General features: G+C 45.7%; 1 pseudogene; it reads left to right on the forward strand.

Moving 5' to 3' along the window:
• The first annotated feature begins 11,218 nt into the window (after positions 1–11,218).
• On the forward strand, positions 11,219–11,924 carry LOC147424504 (uncharacterized; annotated as a pseudogene).
• The last annotated feature ends 208 nt before the right edge of the window (positions 11,925–12,132 follow it).

The following is a 12,132-nucleotide window of genomic DNA, read 5'->3' on the forward strand; positions in this document are numbered from 1 at the left end:
GTAGAAGGAAGTCTGCTTACTGAAGAAACCAATAGAAAGACAATGGACAAAGGCAAAGGAACAACCTTAGTTGTCAGGGGAAGGACCAAAGAAAAGTACAAAGGTGGAAAGAGGAATCAGTCTCGTAGCAAGTCCCGCAGTGCTAAAGGCAAGAGTGACATAGAATGCTACCATTGTGACAAGAAGGGTCACATGAAAAGAGACTGCAGAGAATGGAAAGCAGAAAAAGGCAAAGAGAAAGCTGAAGACCATGGTGAGAAGAACAAGTCCTCAGTGAAGATTCAAGAAATAAATGTGACAAACACTGTTGTAGAGGATGGCAGTCTAGTGTCAGGAGACATCTACTTCTTGAAGAATACAATGGACTCAGCTCTTCTTACAGCATCTGATGGAAATGCACTGAGTGACTGGATTATAGACTCAGGGGCATCACTTCATGTGTCTCCAAACAAGGAGTGGTTTACTTCTTATGTGACCACTAAAGATCATGTTTGGCTAGGCAATGGGCAGACATGTGAGATCTTAGGTGTTGGAGATGTTCAATTGAAATTTCAGAATGGCTCTTCTTTCACGCTGAAGAATGTGAGACATGTTCCCGCAATTACAAAGAGCTTGATCAACACAGGTTTACTTGATGATGCTGGCTACGTCACCACTTTTGGACAGAACATGTGGAAGATATCCAAGGGTTCTATGACAGTAGCACATGGAGTAAAGTCTGGAGGACTTTACATGATTTATGTATCAAATGTCTCTAAAAATGTAATCAATGTAACCGAGCAGCCGAACGTTTCTTTGTGGCATAGCCGGTTAGGACATATGTCCAAGAAGGGAATGGAAATCTTGTCTCGTTCTGGTATTTGCCTGGCTTTTCATTTAATGATTTTGAATTCTGTGAACATTGTCTGTATGGTAAGCAAACACAGCAGCCACATAAGCATAGAAGCAGTAGAAGAGATACACAGTTGGCACTTGTTCATAGTGATTTGTGTGGACCTATGCCTAACCTATCTCTAGGGGGAGCTTCTTACTTTATGACATTTATAGATGATTACTCGAGGAAAGTATGGGTTTACTTTCTCAAGCACAAGGATGAAGCGTTTAGTGTTTTCAAAACGTTTGTGACACTTGTGGAGAATCAGAGTGGCAAGAAGCTTAAATGCTTACGCACTGACAATGGTGGAGAGTATGTTTCAAAGGCCTTTCAGGACTTTTGTGAGTCAAAAGGTATAAAACGTGAACTTACTGCTCCTTACAATCCTCCTCAAAATGGTGTTGCTGAGAGGATGAATAGGACCATACAAGAAAAGGTCAGAAGTATGTTGTCTAATGCACAGCTGCCAAATGGGTTTTGGGCTGAAGCTGTATCAACAACTGTTCATCTTGTAAATAGATCTCCTAGCAAGGTTTTGCAGAAGGATTCAGTGCCAGAAATGGTATGGTCAAGCAAAATGCCCTCATACAAACATCTCAGAGTCTTTGGCTGTGAGGCATATACTCACGTTCCAAAGGAATTTAGGAACAAACTTGAGCCAAAGAGTAGAAAGTGCATCTTTCTAGGCTATGGTAATTCTGGTGAGATGGGGTACAGACTTTGGGATCCCGAATCCAGAAAGGTTGTCCGCAGCAATGATGTTCACTTTAATGAATCCAAATATCATTCTAAACCAGAGAGGGTTGAGGAGATTAGAAGAGTTGTCTTCCAAGAAGATGGACCTGCACGTGCAAGACAAAATGTCAGGGCTCAAGAGGAGCAAGGACAGGATAGAGTGGAACCACAGGTTGTGACTGAGCCTGATCCACCTATTGTGCGTAGATCTGGACGTGTCACGTGACCTCCTGATAGGTTTGTTCCATCTATGAATTATGTCATGTTGACTGATTGCAATGAGCCTTCATGTTACAAGGAAGCAGTGCAAATGAAGGACTCCGAGAATTGGCAATTGGCCATGCAGTCAGAGATGACAGATCTACATAAAAACCAGACATGGAAGCTAGTTAAATTACCACGGGGCAAAAAGGCTCTACCCTGTAAATGGGTTTACAGGTATAAGATCACCGCTCATGATAGTCAGCCAAAGTACAACGCAAGGCTTGTTGCCAAGGGCTTTAAGCAAGAACAAGGCATTGACTTTGATGAAGTCTTCTCTCCGGTGGTCAAGATGACTACATTGAGATGCTTTCTTGCATTGGTTGCCATATTAGATTTGGTGTTGCACCAAATGGATGTCAAGACAGCGTTCTTGCATGGTGATTTAGATGTGGAAATTTACATGCAGCAGCCAGAAGGGTTTGTTGAGAAAGGCAAGGAAGATTGGGTAGGCCAGTTGTTAAAGAGTCTTTATGGCTTAAAACAATCACCGAGGGCATGGTACCATAAATTCCACAAGTTTATGCTTTCTCAAGGCTACAAACGTAGTGAGTTCGATCACTGTCTATATACAAAGAAGGCTAAGGATGGCAGTTGGATGATCCTTATTTTGTATGTGGATGACATGTTGATTGTTGGCAAGCACTTGGAAGAAATTTCAGCTTTGAAGTCAAAGATGGCAAAATCGTTTGACATGAAAGACATGGGTGAGGCAAGTCATATACTTGGTATGCGCATTGAGAGAGACAGATCAAAGAAGTTGATTTGGTTATCTCAAACAGAGTATATTGACAAGGTTTTGCAACGTTTCAATATGGAGAAGGGAAAGGCACTGAGTGTTCCATTGCCACCATATGTGAAACTTAGCAAACAAGATTGTCCTGTGTCTGAGGAAGAACAGGCTGAAATGGATAAGATTTCATATGCGTCTGCAGTGGGTAGTTTGATGTATGCAATGATTGCTACTTGCCCAGACATTGCATTTGCAGTGGGAGTAGTAAGTCGATACATGTCAAACCCAGGCAAGAAACATTGGGAGGCAGTGAAAGGAATATTGAGATACCTGAAAGCTACAAAGAGTATGCGTATATGCTATGGGAGTCAGGAGCTAAGTGTAAAGGGTTTTACAGACTCAGATTATGCAGGTGACTTAGACAACCGAAGGTCTACGTTAGGGTATGTCTTTACATTGGCTGGTGGAGCAGTATCATGGCGTTCTAGATTACAAGATTGTGTTACTCAGTCTACTACAGAGGCTGAATATGTTGCAGCATCAGAGCCATGCAAAGAATCAATTTGGCTTAATCGACTAGTAACAGATTTGGGAATCAAAGAAGAGATGCATGTGTTATATTGTGATAGTCAAAGTGCTATACAATTGGCTCGCAATCCAGTTTATCACTCAAAGATAAAGCATGTGGATGTGAAGTATCATTTCATCAGGGAAATGCTCGAGGATAAGCAACTTCAGCTTGTCAAAGTTCACACCACAGAAAATCCTGTTGATCTACTTACAAGAGGACTTCCCTCAGATAGCTTTGCGCATTTTCGCAAGCAGTTAGGTGTAGGGTAGTACATCACTTCTCTACATCTCTTGTATATTAGCTTGTAGAGTAGCTTCTCTCACACTTAAAGTACCACATTGGACTTTAAGTGGGAGGTTGTTGGGGTATAAAGCCCAATGTGGTCGCCCAGGTAAGTGGGCGGGCCGCCGGGTATGTACACATATTCTTTTGTAAAAACCTAATAAGAACTCACTATGCTCTACACATTACAGTAGAGCGAGTGGCACTACTCTCTCTTGCGTCGCACTTCCGCTCGTACTCCTTCACGCGATAGCCCTGTTGATCGCATATGCATTCAATCGGGCTATAGGGGAGGGCTTCCCAGAGGAGTGGACCAGGCACACCATTGTGCCAATCCACAAGTCTGGAGACACTTTGGACCTAGGGAATTACAGGACTATCATGATCGGCTATACAATGGCCAAACTATATGGGGCAGTTCTTGAGGCCAAGCTTAGTTCTTACGGGGAGGCTGAGGGCTTACGGGCTCCTGGCCACGCAAGGTTTAGGCAGACCTTCTCTACTATCGACCACATCTTTGTTATGTGTTTCCTCATTGATGGGGCAAAGGTGTGGAAGAAGAGTCTTTACTGCTGCTTTGTGGATTCTCCCAAAGCGTTTGACACCGTTCCACGAGAGAGGCTCTTTCGACGACCTCGAGTTTGGGGATACCCTCAAAGATGGCATGGGCCATCTACGATCTCTATGAGAGAGTGACTCGGAGAGTTTGCTATCCATGCGGTATGTCAAAGTCTATTGCTACCACTATTGGTGTTAAGCAAGGATTCCCCCTCTCCCCAACCCTCTTTGGACTCTACATCGATGAGATCGCCGACTACATTGTACGAGGGAGAGGGACATGAGGGACCTAGCAGGTACCACAGTCCACATCATCCTATATGTTGATGACATTGTATCGATTTCAGAGTCACCACAGGGCCCACAAATCCATCTGAGAGCTTTGGATGAGTTTTGTATAGATAGGGGACTCACAGTGAATCTTGGGAAAACCGAGATCATGATCTTCCACACCTCCAGTTCAGTTTGACGAGCAGCCACATTTACATTAGCATGAGGACCAATCAAGGTGGTCACCTCCTACATCTACCTGGGAGTCACATTCACCAGCACACAGGGGCCCTTCTCCATGGCACATGCCGCCACTGGCAGACTCACCAGAGGATATGCAGCACTGGTCATGCTAGATCGCAGATGCCATCAGGCACACTTTCAGGAGCCCTACACGAAGGGGTGGCTATTTGACACATTAGTCACTCCATCGCTTATGTATGCAGTAGCAGTGTGGGCACCTGGATTGACAGATAGTCATTGGGCACGAATTGAACGACGACATATCTATATGATTTCTTCGAGGCAAGCACACAGTGCTGCTGGACATCATCAGGGCAGAGCTTTCCACCCCCGCAATGGTAGTGGAGGCACCAAACGATCTGCTTCATCCAGAGAGTGAGAGAGCTCCCAATCGACACTCACACGACGAGCATTTCAGTCAGCTATATAGATATCAGAGTCTAGATACGACAAAGCACGGTACACACAGATTAGAGCATGGTTCGAGTTTGCCACCTTTCCAGTATGACCCTGACTCCCCCCGACTTTATCTGTCACGTAGTGAGAGAAACATAGTGATCTGGCAGGACCTCTGGTAGTTCTATATCAAGCAGACTTGGATCACATCTCCCCTCCGGCAGAAGATGTCACACTAAAGAGACCATTTTCTACAGTGACCACGCTATATGGACACCTACATGCCACACAGCTCACGGGTGGCGACTGGTCAGCTCAGAGTGTCATCACACAGACTAGAGATGGAGGTGGGGTTAGCTCATGACATTCCCATGGAGGAGAGAGTGTGTAGAGTATGCAGATTCGAAGTGGAGAGTGAGGAGAATTTGGTTTGCAAATGCAGAGCTTATGCGAATATCAGAGGCTGCTACGAGCCCCTATTTAGAGGGTAGCCCACCCTCTAATCTATCATGCACTCTCGAGATCAGAGACAGTTGGGGTGCTACTTGCTAGAGATACAAAGGCACAGGGACACACTTCTACAACCACCTACAAAGGAGGGGGGGAAGTCATAGCTTATAGATTTCTTTCAGAGAGATACACCCCTTCCACTCCCAGATCCATCGAGGGGAGTGACCCTTCAGCAGACTGAGGCGAGCCTGGCTCGACAACACCTACCACCAGAGGCCAGGCCCCACGACTCCACCACAGACACATCGAGGAGATCTGGAATCAAGCACATCAAGCTGCTGAGGAGAGACGAGCCAGATAATGGCTCGCCTAGAGGCGTTCGTCAAGGCTGCCCTTGCTCCCACCGACCCTCCCATGTACTATAATTTACACCTCCCCCCCCCCCCCCCCCCCCCCCCCCCCCCCCATTAGCATAAGATGGATCTAGCTAGATTGATGCATTTGCATGGTTGTACTACCCTCAACATGTAGACATGCACATATCCCTAGTACTAGAGCTCCGCCCATCCCCATAGATCTCGTCACCCCCTTCTCTCTTTTATTTTGTGCCAGTCTAAACTATTTTTTCTTTTTCGATAGACAGAGGACACACACACATGTATACTTGATTTGTCTCATAGACTGACTTTGGCCTCACATAGACGTTAAAAAGTTCTCTCTCTCTCTCTCTCTCTCTCTCACACACACACACACACACACTCACACACACACACACACATTAGATATGCAATGATTCATGTATGGTTCACATGCCCTTTTATTGTATCTCGGCTTTGTATGCATGCGGTCCATGTACCATTTCTCTCGTCGATTAACATTGTTAAAAAAATAGATTACCTTTGTTGAAGAGTCTTCTACCTTGATTGTGAGCGGATGTTCTCAATTTTTGACCATAGAGCCAATGTAACTCTCTCTTTCTCTCCCTCCCTCCCCCCCCCCCCCCCCCCCCCCCCCCCCCCCCCCCCCCCCCGCCTCTCTCTCTCTCTCTCTCTCTCTCTCTCTCTCTCACACACACACACACACACACACACACACACACACATCAGATATGCAATGATTCATGTATGGTTGGCATGCCCTTTTACTTTATGTTGGCTTTCTATGCATGTGGTCCACATAGGTTGTGAAAAAAAATGATGTAACTTTGCTAACGAATTTTCCACTTTGATTTTGAAAATAGTTACTATTTTATCAAGTTTGTTATATACAATGTCTGTTTTGAAGGATGACTCTTACGATTGTTGGGTACCATTGCATATGCCCCACAATGTTTTCTAATAGGATAGCCAAAGTGACGTAAATGAGGCTTTCAGATTTTCCGTAAATTTATACCCACGTATGGTCTTAGTGCATTTCTTCTCAAGTGTGTGCAGTTTTAGTAATGTACCCTCAACACTAAAGGGCACGGATGGAGAGAGATGGGATCCGCGATGGGGGTTGAAAGGGAGAATCTCGAGGCGAATGGAGGGTGAGACTCGAACTTTCGTCACCGTCGTGAGAGTCCAATGCACTAACCACTACGCCCGCGACAAGCATGTTGACATGTGGGCAAACCATAAAATTATAAATAAACTTGGACAGGCTCCTTGCTTGTCCAAGTTTACTTTCTTGTGTCCTAGTTTACTCTGACCATCTTACGATTGCACGCGTTTCGATCTTCGTGTCCTAGTTTCGCTGTCGTAGATCCCACCTCTTGGGCTTCATTAAATTGCCCGTGTTCTTTAGTGCCGAAGGCTCTCCACCCCTATTGTACTCCTATTTGAGAACCATAAGTGTTGTCTCTATTGTGTTGAGCAATATTCCAAGTGAAACTCTTTCATGGAGGGCAAGAATGAAGTATCATATTCCGCTTCTCTCATGAACAATGAGGGGTGTGATAGTAGCGATGTATCTAAAAGCATGGATTTTGAAAAGGGTGAGCGATTGTCATAGCTGTTGAGTTCTTCAATACATTTTTTTTTCTTTTGTATCTAATTCACTCGACGTTTATAGTTGCTCACTTATTCTGGTTTTCACTTTTTGTATTGAACTGTGTCATGTGCACAGCTTGCAAACTATTTGGGGTGGTGCACCTTCTTCTACTAGGTGTTACTATTCATGCATCTTTGAGTCTATACAGTTTGAAAAAGTTTTGTTTTTGTGCATTGTCTATGTGATCACAACTAAGCACTGAATTTTGTATGTAGAATTTGGTAAAGTCTTGCTACCATGCCTGTTTTGAACACTTTGCAAATTTTGGGTGCTTGTGCATTGGCCACGCGGAGATACTAGATTTGAGCATGCAAATTACATTCCATTGGATCAATTGGATAGGTTAAAGACATGGATCATTGCTCAGGGTATGCACCTAGACACACTACAGAATCTACCATGCTATAGTTGATTTCAAGACTCACTGCACCCACATTTTCTATAGCAGGTCCTAGCTAGGGTCATTATCTACTTTGCACATGGAGAAGCATCGATGTTTTGTGCTTGTGATAAAAAATTAGCAACGTGAGGTAGGTAGAGTACATGGAGTGTTATCATGCACCGAGCGATTTTTTTCGAGCAAGGACAAACCCGAGCAAGTGTTTGTACACGATATAGTAAATTTTATCGTCAACAGAATATTTATTGCTCGTTATATATTCACTAGTGTGGCCGGCGACCTTCGGTCGCCTCTCTCTCTCTCTCTCTCTCTCTCCCCCCCTGCGTGCGCATTGTCCTCACTCTAGCCGGATAAAGGAAATTGAGACACGTGGCACTGGAAAACCAGTTTCCTTAATATACAGTATAGATGCACCACAACAAAAAGGGTTATCAATGGATAGAAAGAACAGGTGGCAGGGCTTGGTTTGACAAATACACCAATTATTTGTGTAAAATTAGTTGGTGTATTTGTCCTACAGAAAGAACGATGCCAAGTGAGAGAAGATGCTTAATTAAGGACACATTAATTAGCATCAATTTTCAACAAAAACGTCGTAGAAAACCTGTCTTTAGTGTATATTTAAAGCACAAAAAAATTGAAAATTCTCGGTTAGTTTTGAGGCTTGCCTTGAAGGAAACCGGGTAGATTTGGAAAATTAAAATAACCCTCAAAAAATCTTAAATTTTATGTGGAGATTTTCAATGCTCTCCTTTTTCTATTGATTCTTAGGTGTTTGGGAAAAATGTGGCTTAGCTTAATATCGTTCCCTTTTCAATTTAAAAAATGCTAGTATGTCCCAACAATTTTTGAAAAAAAAAGTGTGACACGAATCCCAAGAGATGCCTATTGCAAAGACAAAAGATGGGACTAACAAAAGGAAGGGCGTAGAGTCATCTACTATAGCACGCTAGCAGGAGAAATAACATGGGGTCAATGACACATAGTCATTGACAACAGCGTGGCCAAGCAGGTTTTGGGAGGGCTTGGTTATATTTTTTTATTAATGTGTTGCACTATGCCGTGCAACATATGAAACCTCCTACATTGTTAGCTCAGTTGACTTGAAGATGCGCGTGTGGAGCAGCGAGAGTTCGAGTCCAGCTTGCTAAGTTTTTGGTTGGACAACTTGCAAAGGGCTAATGCTACATTCGTTGGAATCTTGGCAAGATTGCAAAAAATATAATAATGAACCTATTAGTATGTTGAACCGAGTAGTAGGCCAGTTGAGGATAAGCGGAAAGGGAGAAATTCCGCCTCAATATAAAGAAAAATAGTGTAAAGCCCCAAAAAATAAGCTTAATTTTCTTAAATTTTCTCTTGGCAAATTCAACAAAAGAAATTTGTATAGCAGGTGTTGGGCAACTGGGGGGGGGATAGGCTGTCTACGTCTCTCTTGTTCGTGTGCTAGTGAAGAGGATGGGAACATGGTCACATGTGCAAGGACTGTGGACACGAGAAGGCGTGATGGCAGCTAAAGGTCTAGGCTGCTGCAGGTGTAGCGAGTGTGTGAGCATGTGTGCACAATTTTAAGAAAATTGTTAAGAAAAGGGGATCTAAAGATGATGCCATTTGAGTGAAGGTCAAAAGTTGGCAGAGTTTCAAGTGGGGGGGGGGGGGGGGGGGGGGGGGGGGGGATTTAGGCGCATTTCTCTTTGGCAGTTGCAGTTGCTTTCAGAGGCAGTGGGTGGCGGCTCTGAGTTCTTTGCTTTGTCTCGCCCTGTTGGGCGATGGGCAGCTGCTACTACTCTAGTTTCTCGATGCTCTCCCTACTCTCTCTCTCTCTCTCTCTCTCTCTCTCTCTCTCTGTGTGCAATTTTTGTGTGTGTAACGCCTCTCAAATTACTCAGAGACTCGTTCTCCATCCCTGCTTCCTTTTAGGAAGCAACTCCTCTTCTTCTCCCTTGAAACCCCCCTTACCTTTTTTTATGACCCCTCAAATAGACACACTGACATTGCCAGGCTCTCTCTCTCTCTCTCTCTCTCTCTCTCTCTCTCACACACACACACACACACACATAGACTCTCTCCTCCTCCTTACATTATCCCTTCCTCTCTCTCTCTCTCTCTCTCTCTCTCTCTCTCAGCCTCAAAAGCTCCCCCCCTCCCCTTCCCTATGTTGTGAGAGAGAGGACTTCCAGTGCCCTTGAGGAGGTCTGCTATCGCCATCGTTGATGTGGGGATGGTCTGCTTTGTGTGTCTGCTCCTTGTGGACAGCTTTAACCTTGGCGACTTTGTTGATCTGCAAGCCCTCATCACAGAGGCGCCGAGATGATTACCATCCACGGCTTAGAGCTGGCCTGCCGCCTGTGCCAGTGTGTGTAGGTTGGATGCAAGCAATGGAATGGCCTCACCAATGACAATAGTGTGCATGCATGTGTGTGTGTGCAAGCTGTTGCCATCACCCACAGCGTGCAGCCCCCCTAGTTCGCCCCCTTTCCATTGCCCGCCAATGCCTCGATGGTGGCTATCCATGCGTTTACAGAAGGCGATCACCTCTCTCTCTCTCTCTCTCTCTCTCTCTCTCACACACACACACACACACACACACACACACACACACACACACACACACACACACACACACAGAGTCAGTTTTTAAAAAGAAACTCTCTAAAAGAGCGCGCGCCGGCGTGCGCTCTTTCAGTGAGTTTTTTTTAAAAAAAACTGAGAGAGAGGAGAGAGAGAGAGAGAAGAGGAGAGAGAGAGAGAGAGAGAGATAGAGAGAGAGAGAGAGAGAGAGAGAGAGAGAGAGAGAGAGAGAGAGAGAGAGAGAGAGAGAGAGAGAGAGAGAGAGAGAGAGAGAGAGAGGACTTCCAGCGCCCTTCATCGTCGAGGAAGAAGCAGGTGTCTAGCAGATCCATGTAAGGCTCACTTGGGAAAGACTTCGAGTGATGACTGCACCGAAGTCGATTTGTAAGCCGCCATCGTCGGTGCATCGGTTGATGTCAAAGAGGCCAGGCATGAGGTCGAGGAAACTGTTCCCGACGTTGATACCTTTGGCAGAGCTGATAGAAAGCAATTTTTTCTTTTTGCTGCTGATTTGTCAGCCCTGGAGGAGGTCTACTGTCACCATCGTTGACGTGGGGATGGTCTGCTTTGTGTGTCTGCTCCTTGTGGGCAGCTTTAACCTTGGCGATTTTGTTGATCTGCAAGCCCTCATCACAGAGGCGCCGAGATGGTTACCATCCACGGCTTAAAGCTGGCCTACCGCCTGTGCCAGTGTGTGTAGGTTGGATGCAAGCAATGGAATGGCCTCACCAATGACAATAGTGTGCGTGTGTGTGTGTGTGCAAGCTGTTGCCATCACCCACAGCGTGCAGCCCCCCTAGTTCGCCCCCTTTCCATTGCCTGCCAATGAGTATGGTCTCCTCGATGGTGGCTATCCATACGTTTACAGAAGGGGAGTGTATGATCTTGTTCTCATCAATTGTAGTAGATTGGATACCGAGGGTTGATGATGAGCGGATTGAAGACGGTGTTGGGTGCGACGGTGGTGAACGTGAGCATGGAAGAGTCCGACGAGTAACATGCGGGGAAGGCAGTAGAAGAAGGTGTTGGGCAGTGCTCTACGATGCAGCTGTAATGGAAAGGCGAGGGGGCCGCGGCTCAGACCCATGATTCTGGCCATGGCCTCGAAGCCACCGTCTTGGTCACAACAGCTCCGATGGCACCGAACAAGAAGTCAAGCAATGCGAGTGCCAGAGACGAGCTTGCCGACAGGCATGCCGCCATCCTACTACACTTTGAGGTAGGTGCAGACGGAGCTGTCCGGCCTCGACATTTAATTGGAGGCAGAGCCCAGGAGATTGCAGAGAGGGGAGTCACCTCTGATTATGGAAAGACTTGTGGAGTCCACTCGGGGTCAAAGATGGGCTGGTCCAGCTGCTCCAAGCATGGGTGGCAGGTCGGGCATTGCAACCACGTAAGGTTGGCGGGCGGCTGCGTCCATTGTCATGTGAAAGGAGCGATGGGTGTTGTCCACAATTACAGGTTGCACATAGTAGTTAACGCTACCAAGCTCGTAACCCGGAGACGAGCAGTAACATTCAACACCTTCGATCTTGGAGCGCCCGCCTAATTAGCTAGCCTGTATTGTTATTTATTATGCATCGCTGCTCGTCTCCAACACATCCCAACACTGACATTGCAGCGTGGCTACTCTGCTGAATAACGAACGTAAGAACGGTGCTGACGTTGCTCGAAAACTTATCTTGTTTGGTCATGATATTGCAAGCGTAAGTGCACGCATGCGGGGCTGAAACTAGAGCTACCAATCTATTTAATTC

The sequence above is a fragment of the Adiantum capillus-veneris genome, chromosome 25, assembly GCF_014529385.1.
Source record: "Adiantum capillus-veneris isolate H3 chromosome 25, ASM1452938v2, whole genome shotgun sequence".
NCBI classification, from domain to species: domain Eukaryota; kingdom Viridiplantae; phylum Streptophyta; class Polypodiopsida; order Polypodiales; family Pteridaceae; genus Adiantum; species Adiantum capillus-veneris.